Here is a 15,398-nt window from a genome sequence, read left to right as displayed (position 1 = left end):
AGTATGTTGGTTTTATGATAATTGGTTTTGATTATGCATTTATTCACAATTTTTTGGGGGGTGCCTACTGTGAGAATACATCAGTTCAGAAGAAATGTCCGTCTTTAGGAGCTTGCTACCTAGAAGACACAGAGATACACACTGTGTGGTTTACATTAATTATCCACTTACCACCGTATGGGCTACTTCAATTATATTTGTAGATGTCTGTATTTTCACGAGTTTGTGTTCCTGTAAGGCGGGCTTTCCTTCATTCATCTTTATATTTTTATAGCACCTAGCTCAATGCCTTTCATATAGCAAGTCTTCAAATATGTTCCTTTAATTGAAGGTATCTAGTGGCCAGAAATTCATTCTTTATTGACTAAATAAGGAATAACACACTGTGTGTATGTGTATGCCTGTTTTTTCATGTGTGTGATAACTTGGTGGTAACATTTTTATGTTCCTGCTTCTTTCAAAATAAATTCTTTGAGTACGATTTTAATCATCTTTTAGAATAAAAAAATGCAACAATAAAAGCAGAACTTACCAAATTACCATTTATGATTCCATAGCAGAGAAAAGAAATACACATATATTCTCTAAACGCTCTCTTAATATTTTATGGTTCATTAGCAAAATATAATGTGCTCCCAGAAATACAGTTTTACACATATATTTTAACTGCTTTTATATGTTTAGGACTTGTTTCAAGGTATGAAATATCTTTATTTTGCAACATTAATGTTTCTATTTTGTACAACTTGTTCAGGAAAAGTATAGAAGAAAATATCAAAAGAATGAGAAAATATTGACTTCAAAAACTATTTTTCAAGTGAGTGTAAATGATATTTAGTCCATTTAAAAAAACAAGATAAGGTAATTTTTGATTGGGTTTACCAAGAAACAGAATTTATTGACTTCCCCCGAATTTTTCTCCAAACTTTCCGGTTCAGTTTTGACTGTCTCCTACATATGTTCAAGTTCCCCAGATGATGTTTATCTTCCTAGTTCTCCCTGGGGTATCTTTGTCTACAAGCCTGAGATTTCTTTTCCCTCCAGCTCTTACTGTGGGCAGCTCTGTAGTTCCAAAAATTCTGGCTGTAGGTACCTGGCTTGGGCTCATTGGCTCCCCCTAGATTACATCAGGCTTGCATCTACTGGGACTTTGTTGGAGTTATGACAACTCATAGGATTTTAGAATGTGAAGGATATTAAAGTTCAGCGGGACAGCATTCCTCTTAGAACAATCTCTTCTACAACAGTCCAAACACACGGTTACTATAGATGGCTTGAAACAGCCAAGAATAGGCAACTGATGCCCACAAACTTAGGAAAACTTGCTGCAAAGTATCCCTCAAACTAAGCCAAAACTAAGCCTATCCCTTCCATAAATCGATCCTAGCTCTTTCTACGGAGCTACAGAAAATACTATAATACCTCTTCTATAAGAAAGCACTAAAAATAAATATGTTTCTAATTTTCTTTCCAAGTTTTTAGAGAGAAGTATTTGACCTCCTTAAAAATTCTCTGTGACTTTACAGCCAGAATTAAGAACTGAGTTGCCAGAGCAGAATATACTCTATTTTTCTGTCAATTTAGCCTGAGATGTCAGTATGAAGAGTAAATGAAAAGTTCTAATTTTTCACATCAACTTACTTTAAATATCAAGTTTCTGGTGAACACAATGCTGGGTGAATTAACCAACGTAGATAGCCCCCTTCCCACACACATAGAAACGCTGGGTAAAATGTAATTCCAAACTATTTAGTTTTAATATATAACAGAGCAGAGAAAAAGAGAGGGAAAAAGAATACTTTTAAGTGTCAAAAACAAACAGAATTTGAAGCCAAACAACAAACGCAACAATACAATTAATAACAGCAACAACCCATTAGACACAGACTGTTTTAGAAGAGCTACTGAAAACTGTTCAAAGAAACAAGAAAAAAGATTGAAGATTCAGGCACATATGACTAAATTTTAGTCATGGATGGTAGTTATATGCATTTCATATTTTGGAGCATATGAAAATATTTTATAATAGAGAAAACTAAGGATATATGTTTAACATACTTAAAAAATATGAGATGCATGGACTCACATCTGCCACCTCCTGCTTCCCAAGTTGTCTGGCTAGGACTGTTGCACTCACGGAGATTTTTCACAACCTTCTAGTGGATAGTTGCTGGACATGGCTGAGCAACTTGAACCAGTTCAGAAGAGAGTAGGTGAAAGAAGATGTACAGCAGCTGTAATGTCCAACAAGCTTTCAGAAAAAGTGAAATAAACGAAAGTGCTTAGTTGGGTTAATGACACAACCATTGTAGGTATTGCGTTTCATAACCATATGTATGGCAAACATTTTGTACTTTTTTAGTACTGTGCATTATATAAAAGTGAGTTTGTATAGTCATTTAAAATGTTAAATAAAGTTGAAATATTTCAAAACACAACAAAAATCTAAGGAGAACTCCACACTTAACTTTGGGGCACCTGGGTGGTTCAGTCGGTTCAGCATCTGCCTTGGGCTCAGGTCATGATCCCAGAGTCCCAGGATCCAGCCCTGCTTCACTGGGCCCCCTGCCCCACAAAATGCACAGGTTGGCAGATGAGGTGCTGGTGAGGTCTGTACCAGTATTCTAGGGAATGGTGCCCACATTGCCAGAATTGAGGCAAGCATGGCTGGGAAGGATGGACCCACTGAAGTAAGGTTTCGGTCGGGGCGTAGTATAAGCAAGTTAGGTATTAATAAGCGTGGAATCTACACCGGTTCTTGCAGGTGGCTATGTGTTCATGCTGGGAGGTCAGGGATGGAAAGGGTACCTGCCAGTTCCTTTGTTCCTGGAGAGTCTTCCCTTGATCCCTGCCTCTCCAGACCAAGCTCTGAGATGGGTAAATAACATCCCTCCCCTCTGGCCCTGGCATTTTCCAAAGTGCTGCTTCCAAGCTATATCCCTGCAGGCTATTTGTCATGCTGTCTTTAAGGTTGAGAACTCTGCTTTTTAAATTAATTAATTAATTAATTAGTTTGATAGTCTGTTTTCCTACCCTTCTCCACATCCTGTGGGGTGGCTCCCTACCCACCACAAACAGCCACGGTCTTCTTCACTCTCAAACAGTGTCTTCACACTTCCTATCTTCTTTGACATGGCCTCTTCTCTACCTTTAGTTGTATAGTTTGGTCTGCCAGTCTTCAGGTCATTTTCTGGATTATTTATACTGATGTGAGTATTATCTAGTTGTATCCATGGGGCAAGGTGAATTTAGGGTCCTCCTACTCTGCCATCTTCCCAACCTCCCTAAGCAAGTATAATTTGATATAGGTTCCTCATGAAAATCTTCTCTGATAAAGTATATCTACGCTTTGTCTGAACTATTCTATTTTCTTATGAATCCCCCATCGATTAAAGACTTACCTTAATCTCACTGCATATAAGCTGTTGTGGATTCAGAAAATATCCCAAGACACATCCTGTGTCTTTTATTTAAGTTATTTAGGAACTAATACTCTCATAACTTGGGATGGAAAGGGTTGTGGTGGTAGGAAGAGACTGGAGAATGGCATTAGAATCCAGGTAAGTGCTGCTAATATCATCACCTGAGGTACATAAAGTATCTGATTGAATGTAGACAGTTATCCACCCTTCAGTTAAGTCCGAGCACAAAGCTTTGGGACTCAGGAGTATGGGCCTTTTATTCAAAATTGTCTAAATATTTTCTGAGTTAATAATGAATTTTATACTGCCAATTCCTCATAGACACTAAGAAAATATACTAGGCTAAGAGGCCAGTCTTATAAAATCATGTGTGGGCTTTTAATATGTCACATTGGAATCCATGTGAGATTCAGACAAAGAAAAAATAATGGCACTTAATGGTCACAAAAGCAATTTTCAGTCCTGCAAAAGACAAAGGCCATGGTGTTAAAATGACTGATAATATCCAGTTCAGGCAAGGACAGAGAATATGGACACTCTTATACATTATTGGTGGAAATATTAGTTGAGAGAACCTTTCCAAAAGGCAATTTGGGTACACCTGGTAAAGTTTATTCTTTGTATGAGTTATTTGTAGCAGTTTCTCCTGCAAATTACACCCATTTGTAAGTAAATGTAGCACAAAAATATGTCCATGTATATATTTTTAAGAGAAATGAAGTTGCAAAGCTATGTAGATAGCTATAGAAATATATTTATGTCTGTATAGTTTTCTACCACTATCCTATCAAATTACCTAAATTAGTGGCTTAAACAACACGGCTTTATTTTTTCATAGTTCTTTAGGTTGGAAGTCAGACTTGGGTCTTCTTAAGGTAAAGTCAAGGTATCAGCAAGACTGCCTTCCTTACTGAAAGCTCTAGGGGTGATTTAGTTTCTTTGCTTATTCAATTGTTGGCAGAATTCAGTGTCTTACAGTTAAATGACTTGAGGTCTGCATTTTTCTGTTGGCTGTAAACTAAGGACAGGTTCCAGTTTCTTGATTCGTTGCATTTTTTGGCTCATGACACCCTTCCTCCACTGTCAAAGCCAGCAAAGGCAGGTCAAGTCCTTCTCATGTCACATTCATCTGACCCACTCTTCCGCTTTCCTCTTCTACTTTTAAGGACTCATGAGATTGTAGTGGGTCCAAGTAAATAATCAGTATAATCTCCCCATCTCAAGATACTTAACCTTAATTGCATGTACACTCTTGTCATGTAAGGTAACACAGTCACAGTTTCTGGGGAATAGGGTGTAGACATCTTCAGGGGCCCATTATTTCACCTACCACAATATTTATAAGTATATTTTATATATATATACATATATATATGTATATATATATTTTGTGTGTGTATATATATACATATATTTATATGTATATTTATATACATACAACCACAGAGGTGAGGAAAGAGAGAGACAGAGGGAGAACAACATCGACAACAACAAAAAATAAATATGTGTTCATGTAGAACAAGTTTCTAGAAATAAATATACCAAACACTTTTAACTGGTTATTTCTGGGAATTGAGGTTTCAGTTTCCACGTTCACATTTAAGACTAGTTTGCATATATACAATAAGCACACATTAATTTTGCACTGAAAAAAGTAAAAAAGTAATAAATTGATCACCTGCCCTCAAGACACTTGATGTAAATCGCTACATCCCCGAATATAAACACCTAGGGAAAGAAACAGTCTCTATGTTCCTTGAATTATTCATCAAAATATATTGGCAGACACTTCACCACAGGTGTTATATGCTCTGAATTGAAGAAATTAACCTTTAAACTAGTAATTGGCTGATCTGTGGCATATCTAAATATTCTTGGTATAAAATGATCATTTTAGTATTATCACTAATAACACTACTCCTGCAATGGTAATAACAAGGCAAATATTAAATTGTTTCATATTTTAGTGATTTATAATTCTACATTTTCAAATACTTTTTTTTTTTTAAATCTGAAAACTATCCTATAATGTTAAGTAGGGAGAACAGATAATATTATCATCACTTTTTGGAAGGGAAAATATTCAAAAGGCCTAGGTAAAATTTCATGAAGTTCCAGTAACTCAAAATTATGCAGAACAAAAATAAGTACTTAGGTGTTCTATTTTGAGAACTATGTATAATGTAAAAAGAAATATAATTTCTTCCCTAATGAAATTAATGGTGTAGAAAGGGTGGTAAGACATTAATGTGGGTGGTCATACACAAGGCAGAGAGTCATTAGCATTATAAAGAGTACCAATGAAGTGTTATAAGAGTTCAGAGACAAGTAGATCGCTTGAGTATGAGATCATTAGGGAAATTTAATCAAACAAGCAGTGTTTGGATTGGCTGAAATAATACATATTGTATGCTTTTCCATAAACAGGAACTGAAGCAGGGGTATGAGAATATAAGGCAAGGATTGAACAAGAGTGGTCCTATTAAAAGCAATGAGAAGGAGAAGCGAGAAAGAAGCAAGAGTCATTGTGCATAGAATTAACATCAGAAGACAAATGAGAGAATAGAATCAAAGATGACTCCACGTTTTATATTCTGGATACATAGAATAGTGGAACTGTTAGAAATACTCATGAGAAACATTTCCTCACCTCCCATTACTTCCTGAACCTTCTGTATGATGGTTACTGCTCCCAATACTCCTTAGGAATTGCTTTTTCAAGGTCTCCAGTGATTTCCTTGCACTAAATATAATAAAAAAAATTTTAGCCTCTACCATATTTGATTTCTTGGCTACATTCAGCTCTATGGTCAGCCCCATCTATCTTGAACACTTTCTTCTGATTTTCTTGACTCCACACTCTCCAGTGTTACATAAGGCAATTAATGCTCAGTGCATACACGTGCTCAAAATGTTAGCTTAGTCCTGTGATGATTCCTATTACTTTTTTGATGACCCTATAATCTCCTTTGTAGGCTTCTATTTCTTGGTTGAGCCCTCAAATAGACTCTCTTCTGTCTGGGTCCTCTCTTTTCTCATGCAATGTACTCACTGGGGGCAACCTCCGTTCAGTTTCCTGGCTTTCATAATCATCAGTATCCTAAGAATCATCATAGCAAAGTTTCTAGTTCAGATTTTTCTCCTAAACTCCAGACCCATTGACTTCTTTTTGACTATTTATGCTTATAAATACTTTAGGAAACTCAAATGCAACACGTCCAAGATTGAACACAAGTTTTCCTCCTTAACCTCCTCCTCTCCTTCTGCTCCATTTCTCCACAGAAGGTTGCAGTATAATAAAAAAAGAAATATTTGGTATTTGTTCCCAGTCCCCAGCATACAGCTCCTAGAACCCCTGAAATCGCCTCAATGATAAGGGTTATAGGAGCATCGTTTGTTCTATGAGATGACTTGGATGAAACTCCCATAAAATCCCCTAATCAACAGTGTTTGGAGAGCTACTGGGTTGATGAACACACCATGGTGCGGGGAGGTAGATGCACTCAAAGAGGGCTTGGAAGCTCCACATCCCCTCCTCCACACCTTATCTTATGCATCTCTTCCATTTGGCTGTTCCTGAGTTGTATCCATTATAATAAAACAGTAAGTAAGGTATTTTCCTCTGCCTTGTGAGTTATTCTAACAAATTATCAGACCTGAACAATGGAAGGGGGGATTGTAGGAACCCTTACCAGCTTAGCAGGACTTTTTAGCTTAGTGGAACAGAACTGCAGATAACCTTGTGACTCAAAACTTGCAACTGACATCTGAAGTGAGAGCGGTCTTGTAGACTGAGCCTTTAAAACTGTGGAGTCTGATGCTACCCGCATGGTAGTTAGTATCAGAATTTAACTGAATTGTAAAACACCCTGTGAGTATCAGAATTGATTTGTGTCATGACAAAAAAAAAAAAAAATACCCACAAAGATATCTTTATCCAACCCCTTACTCAAGCCAGAAATCTTTGTCTCTTTTTTTCTCTAGGGTCTCAATCAAATAAATTGCCAAGTCTTTCAAAATATATTTTAAATCTCTGAGCTTTCTTCATCTCTAATGTGACTACTTTAATCAAAAATTTCATCACCTCTCATTTGATTCTAATTGATCTTTCCCCTGCCTTTGGCCTTTCAATGCAACCTCCACACCACAGTCAAATGCTCTTTCTAAAATTCAAACGTGATCATATAACGCCCTTCCTTATAAACTTCAATACTTTCTCTGTTTCTCAGGAAGTAGACTCTTTCTAAACAACTTAAAGAGCCGTAAGGAATTTGGCTGTTGATTGCCTTTCCTGTCTCAAAACTCACTACTCTATACCACCTGTACTCCAGCTATAATAAACTTTTTTCTATTCCTAGGTTTGATGTGTGCCACGGTCTTTTTTACTTTCATACTTACTGTTCTTTCAGCCTATAATACTCTCTCCTCCTCCCCTTTACAGGGCTAAATTACTACTCAAGCTTCAGCATTCAACTTAGATGTTATTTCCTTTAAAAAAAAACCTTTTCCTGACATCAAGTCAGGATTAGGTGACCCCTTTGTTCTTTCATCTTATCACAAGCTCATCATTACTTGGCACTTATCATGCCATCTCATGTTTTTCTGCTAACTTGTGGGCATGCATGTCCCTTAATTCTGTTTAAAGTCCCTCAGAGAAGAGACCTTGTCTACCATCCTCATCAGTATACACTCAGCAACAGAATGCTACACAAAGAAAGTATTCGATAAAGACAACGATGACTGAATATATAAATAAGCAGATGAATGAACAAGTAGAGAAATAGATTTGGGAAGGTAGAAAATGATGCACTCAGATTTGGACATGTTGCTTTACTTAAAGTCATCATCATAATATTCAAGGCAGGAGCAGGTATTCATCTGGATGGTTAAGCCAGAGTTTACAGAAAATGTGAATGTAGGTACTAAGATCTGGGAGTGATCCACAAGTAGAGATAACCAAAGCGACAAAACTTGATGAAATTGTATATAGAAAACATAGAGAAAAAGAGAGAAGAACTGAAGATGAAACATTAGGGAAGATCCATATTTATTTTTAGGTGAAAGCACAGTAAACCTGAACTCAGGTGGGTAAAAGCTCCATTAAGGACTCTAGACAAACACAATTTGATGAGAATTTAAGTTTGTGAATGAGAAGCTATTGGTGATGACTTCTAGACAAGTAGTTCCCCCGAGTACTGGTATATCTAGCAAAACAACATTCTCAGTTACCTAGTAATTAATAACAAAATGATCAAAGAAACAAAAAATGGTGAAAAGCCTGTGTAGTCTTATGAGCCATGACTAATCAATATACCTCAAACTGAGTTAATTTATCTGGAAACACAACAAGGACTCATTGCTTCTCCTTCCTGAGATTGTAGCGTAACATTACAGAAAATAAATTTAGGAGATTCTGGCATTCACAATTTCCAGCAGAGAAGGATAAAGGCAATGGCACAGCATAAAATAAGCAGGGAGCACATATCTAAAATCCCTTTACTTGCTCTCATCAGCAGCATTCTGAATTATCTGCAATGGGAGACATATGAAAGTGTAAGCTGCTCAAGGAGGAAGCCAGTAGGTGGTGGTTTTCTCCCTGATCTATTATGATTCTTTCCAATGATTGGATAGTAACACAGGAGAGGCAACGAGATACACCATATCTGTAGATTTAAGACTGGGGCAAATGGAAAGGGAGACACAGAAAGCTAGTCCCAGGAATAGCAGCCTCATAAATTATAGAAAGGAAATTATGCACAGATTAAATTATCCCACTAGGTCTGCCCATGTCTTAGCATCCTTCCAATTCTTTTTAGAATGCTGGGTTACTAAATTTATGCTGTCTTTCTAGTTTAAAATCTTAAAAAAATATATTTTGAAAAATATATTAAGTGTACAATAAAGATACCAAAATGTATTCTCCCATGTGCTACTTAGACAAATTTCAGGCCATAAATGACCTCTCTACCTTAAAGAATAAGAAAACAGAATGAAGAAAATTAAAAGTAATAGTTTGTTTTAATAAAAGGAGTAAAATCCAACAATAAAAATTGTTCTTGAAAAAGAAAAAGCCTCCTTTCCCGAGAAACAAAATTTGTTTTAAAGTGTCTGTTTCAGAAAAAGATATATACCATATGATCTCACTTATATGTGGAATCTAAACAAACGAAAAATAAAAACAAAAACAAAAAACAAAACCTGAGCTTATGGATATAGAACAAAGATTGGTGGTTGCCCGAGGTAGGTGGGGGAAAGGGGTTCAGGGGGTCAAAAGGTACAAATTTAAGTTATAAAATGAGAAAGCATAGGGATATAATATAGAGCATGGTGACTATAGCCAATAATACTGTGTTGCATATTTTAAAGTAGCTAGGAGAATGGATCTTGAAAGGTCTCGTTACAAAAAAAAAAATGAGTAACTATGTATGGTGATGGATGTTAACTGGACTTTCCGTGGTGATCATTTTGCAATATATACAAATATCAAACTATTATGTTGTACACCTGAAACTAATATAATGTTATATGTCAATTATACCTTCATATAAATAACTTCACAAAAAGAAATTAGTAGTGCATTAAAAAATAATATACTGTAATACATTTAATTTTTCTCCATAGTGGAATTATAGTTCAATATTTGGAAATTTACTAAAATAGCATGTCTTATTAATTGGTCAAAGGAGATAAAAATAAAAGTGTCTTATACTATCAAAAGAATTCACATGGATTGAAGCAAAAAAATAAGATGAAATGATAATCAAAATACTAAGTTCAAATCTTGTAACAATCATTCATATCTCTTAGTTTCAAGGAATTTGGGCTGAAGATATGTGCTATAATAGAGGCTTCACTCCCCGCCACATGTCAATTATAAGAGACTATTGAACTCAGACAGTTAAAGGTATCTAGATAGAAAAGTACCCAGAGGGAAACTTTTTGTCATGCTTTACTCTTCTGGAAGTTGACTAATAGCAAGGTATAAAATTAGATGATGGATGTGTAAAGCCTGGATGTGAGGGTACATCCAAATTGTTTAAAAGACCAAATTCCATTAATGTAGGTGAAAGTGCAGAGAAAATATGCATCCCCACAACAAAGACAAAGCTATCAGAGAGTTGTTGTTGTTGTTGTTGTTGTTTAATCTCTTCTAAATCTCTCTTCTAAATTCTTACAAATGTGGCAGGTTCACAACAAAGTAGAAGAACAATCTATAATATATAGATTATTATATATTATAATCTATAATATACATTCTTGCAATACGTGGTGGACACAGTACCTGATAAATTAATTTTAAAAATAAAAACTATTTGGCTTTTGTGATCTGAGAGTATAGTTCTCACTCTCTTCAGGCAGCTAAATACTGAAATAGGTAATAAAACCTTACACTCTGCCAATCCCTTAAACTTAAGTTCTGTGTAAATGATCAAATGAGGCCCAGTAAATGGAAGAAGACTTAAGAAGAATTCAACCAACTTCTTGTAGCATGTAAGTAACTTATCTGCAAATTATAAATGATATTCTGTCTAGGCTGACAAAGTATTAAAAGGTATTCTTTCCTTATGATTTCAACTGAAAGCCAGAATAGAACACAGGGAAACTGATTGATTCAGTACCCAGTGGACTTTGTCCTCTGACACACCACAGTGTGGGGGAAAAATAGATCATAAGAAGCAAACAGCACAGTGACCACTAGCAAAATTAATATACAAAACTAACAGCATTTTTATCCTTTGAAAAGATAAAATATAAAAGCAAAATAAACCTAAGAATGTGCAGGACCTATATGAAGAAAGCTATATTTTACTGAGATACATGAACAAAGACTTGGATAAATGGAGGTTCATACCTTGTTTTTTGGCATAAAAGTTAATGTTTAAGATATTGATTTTCCCAGCTGGATCAACATATTCATTGTTTTGGCAATCAAAATCTCAAGAATTGTCCTAACTTGATGAAACAATTCAAAAACATAAGTTAGAAAATTCACCGGTAAGAAAATCACCAGAAAAATTCTGAAGGAAGAAGAATGAATAGAATCATAGAACTATAATAGTTAAAATAGAGTATATTTGGGGAAGATCACTCAGATCAATGAAACTGAATAGAGAATCTAGAAGTTGATCCTACATTCTTACTGATGCATGAAAAATGTGGCATTTCTAATCACTGGGGAAAATATAGATTATAAGATAAATGATATTAGGTCAAATGAATAACCAGTTTGATTAAAAGAAAATGCAGTTAGGATCTGATCCCAAGTAAAAAACATTATAAGATTAAATATTTAAACATAATGTAAGTACAAACAAAAAACCTCATAAAACATAAGAAAAAGTAGATAATGTTTTAGTAATTTAGGCATAAGGTATATAAAAAGTTTGTACAAATCAATAAAAAGATATATTGAATTTTTAAAACTGGGTGAAAGCCACTCAAAAACAGGAGTCAGAAATTAAATTAAAAGGGCTTATATGCATTTGAAAAGCTAAGCCTGGGGTTAGTTTCCTGAGTGTGAAACTTTTAGAGTCAAGAGAGCCACAAGCTTATAAAAGGCCCATGCTTAGTGTAATACTCTGTTGTCATACTCTTGAAATCCTTAATAATTTTGAAAAAACAGCCCTGAACTTTCATTTTACATGGGATCCTGCAATTTATGTAGCCAGTCCTGATTTATTTTCACATATAGTCCATGAAATACAAATTAGACCTGAATTTTAAAAATTGTTTTTGGATAGAAAAAGATAAAAAAAACTTAATGATGTCATATAATATTAAGAATGTAGATAAGGGGGGGCACCTGAGTGATTCTGTCGGTTAAGCTTCCAACTCTAGATTTCAGCTCCAGTCATGATCTCAGGGTCTTCGGATTGAGACCCATGTCCAGCTCCATGCTCGTTGGGGAGTCTGCTTGAGGATTCTCTCTCTCCCTCTCTCTCTGTCCCTCCTCCTCTTCATTCTCTCTCAAATAAATAAACCTTTAAAAATAAAAGAGTGTAGATAAGGCAGAACACTCGCACACTGTTAGTTCAGCCAATTGCAAACACTCTAGTGTTTGCAAAAACTTAAAGTGATCCCGCCATTTTTCCTCCAGAAATAGATCTACAGAAACTAACTGAACCAATATGTAAAAATAAGGACATTCATCACAGTGCTGTTTATAATAGCAATCTAAATGTCCATAAAATCATTGATTATAAATTGAAAGATACATTTATATAGCTGCACATTATACTTTAACTTGAAATGTTATACAAATTGTTTATTCACATAAACACATCCATATGATGTATAAAGATATACAGTGATGTGGAAAGATATCCATGATCTACTGCCAAGTGAAAAGCAGGCTATGTAACAAGGAGAGTGAAATGCTATAGGTACCTATAGAAAACTTTTTGTGTATATGGATAAAAAGTTCTGAAAAGAAAAACACAAAGATATTTTTGTCTGGATTACATAAAATTTTCGTTTCATTGTTACAGTTTTTGGTAGTCTTCTTTTAAACAATGACCTTTTATTCCTATTTAAATTTAAGAAAAAACATTTAATTTAAATGAATAAGAATCAGTCTATTTAATTTCGTCTGTGATCATTAAAATACTGAAAACAGGTCTTCCTCGACTTTAGATGGGGTTGTATCCCAATAAACACATCCTAAGTTGAAAGTATCATGAATTGAAAATGCATAATATACCTAACCTACCAAACATCATAGCTTAGCCTAGCCTAACTTAAGTGTTCTCAGAACACTTACATTAGTTTATAGTTGGGTGAAATCACCAAACACATCAAACGCTTTTATAAAGTGTTGAATATCTCATGTAACTTATTGAATGCTGTACTGAAAGGGAGAAACAGAATAGTTGTATGGGTGCAAAATGGTTGTAAGTATATTGGCTGTTTACCCTCATGATCATGTGGCTGACTGGGTTCTGTGGTTTGTTGCTACTGCCCAGCATCATGAGAGAGTCATATGTCGCTAGCCTGGAAAAAGATCAAAATTCAAAATTCAAAATATAGTTTCTACTGAATGTTTCATTTTTGCACCATCATAAATTTGAAAAGTTGTACATCGAACTGTTGTAAGCCGGGGGCTGTCTGTTTATAGTTGCAAAAATAATTTTAATTTGGCATCAAATAGGGCAAATGACATAAAAAAATCTGAAAGAAAGAATCAACAATATTTAAAAGTTATGGTAAATTGTTTCAAACATGCAGATTATACAACTAAAAATTGGAATGTGGAATCACAAGTATACTGATTTCTTCATCTTAAAAGGAAGGAAATAAATATTTACTGCTTCAGTTCTGACATAGATAACTAAAGAAATATAGGTTTAATTTTGCTTTTGTGAAGCATAATTGTAGTAGAATTTATAAGGGTTTTTAGAAGCATGAAAAATTACACCAGACAACACAGGATTATGAGGTAGAACATAAGCTGGTATATCTTGAGTTGGAGTGAAGAATAGTACTTAATGTGAAAAATACTAATGGATTTGGATTCAAATTTAATTAAAAAGAGAGGAAGCCATACCACATTTAATGAACCAAAGAAAATTTCAGTCTTTCATCTAAAAAAGAAAGCACACAGAGTGTAGCTGAATCCAGATGATGTATTACGGCCATTGAGTTAATTCTCCCTGTTGATTGAAATAAATACATAATCTCCAATAAATTGCTTCCTGATATTCCTTTAAGTTGTTTTACTTGAAAGAGACTTCAAATGGAGGAAAATAGCAGACATCTAAAATAAATTCAGGACCACCTGCAGTTTGACTCTTAGAAGTCTGACGAGTAGAGATATTTTAGTCAAGTGTCTGATGTAAAACATCACATTTCTATCATCATTTTTGATTGGAAAGGGGATTCTTGGAAGGACTCCAGCACAGTGTGGTAGTCAAACGGAAAGGTAACATAAGGCTAATTTTATCTGTATATCTGAGCTATTAAAACTTCATTTTAAAGAACTTAATTAATGGATGTTTACTTTTCTTGCCAAATTCACCTAAAGTTTATTAAGTCATTTCTTTTTTCACTTCTTGAAAAGCATTGAAACCTATGCTATCAAAGTGGCAGAATAAGTAAAATTACATAAAATTAAAAATTGAATCCACATTGTCTATATTCATTATATTGATAGCTGGATACAATGAAAAAAATTGAAGAGCTCAAGCTTTTTTAAACATTAACTAAAAATGCATATGAGTTGTCAAAAGTAACACTGAATTAATGAATGCCAATTTAGAGAAAACACTTTCTTTTTAAAGAAGTCTGACCCTCTACAAAGGCAAATGCTTTAGTGACAACATTTGGCCACCTTAAATGACAGAACGTGACCACTTCAGAAAACAGGTGACCAGATGAAAAATTATGAAATAGCAGCTGGTTGTTTTTCAACCTATTTTCTGTAGACCATTAGCATAACGAATATCTGCAATGTTTTTTAAGAATTCAGATATTTAGGGGCGCCTGGGTAGCGGAGTCGTTAAGCGTCTGCCTTCGGCTCAGGGCGTGATCCCGGCGTTCCGGGATCAAGTCCCACATCGGGCTCCCCGGCTGAGAGTCTGCTTCTTCCTCTCCCACTCCCCTGCTGTGTTCCCTCTCTCTCTGGCTGTCTCTCTGTCACATAAATAAATAAAAAATCTTAAAAAAAAAAAAGAATTCAGATATTTAGCCCTGTTTTAGAATGACCAAATCCAAATTTCTGAGGTAAAACTCAGGAAGATGCATTTCTGCCAAAACCTTACCAACGTCGTCAAGAAGTCTTCTACATTATTAATTGCTCTTAAGTCCCTGCTTAGAGGGCGAGAGGCAAGAATCTGGAAAGGAGAAGCAAGCGTGGGACACTACGCGAGGGCCACGAGTTGGTTCTCTGAGAGCAGCTGACTTCCCAGTTCCTATGCACCGCTAAAGCAAAACTCTGCAGGGTCTTTGGAGTGTGTTAGGAAGACAGATGTCAGGAGAATT

Source organism: Ursus maritimus, unplaced genomic scaffold, assembly GCF_017311325.1.
Source record: "Ursus maritimus isolate PB19 unplaced genomic scaffold, ASM1731132v1 scaffold_13, whole genome shotgun sequence".
Taxonomy (NCBI): domain Eukaryota; kingdom Metazoa; phylum Chordata; class Mammalia; order Carnivora; family Ursidae; genus Ursus; species Ursus maritimus.
This window is presented reverse-complemented; position numbering follows the sequence as displayed.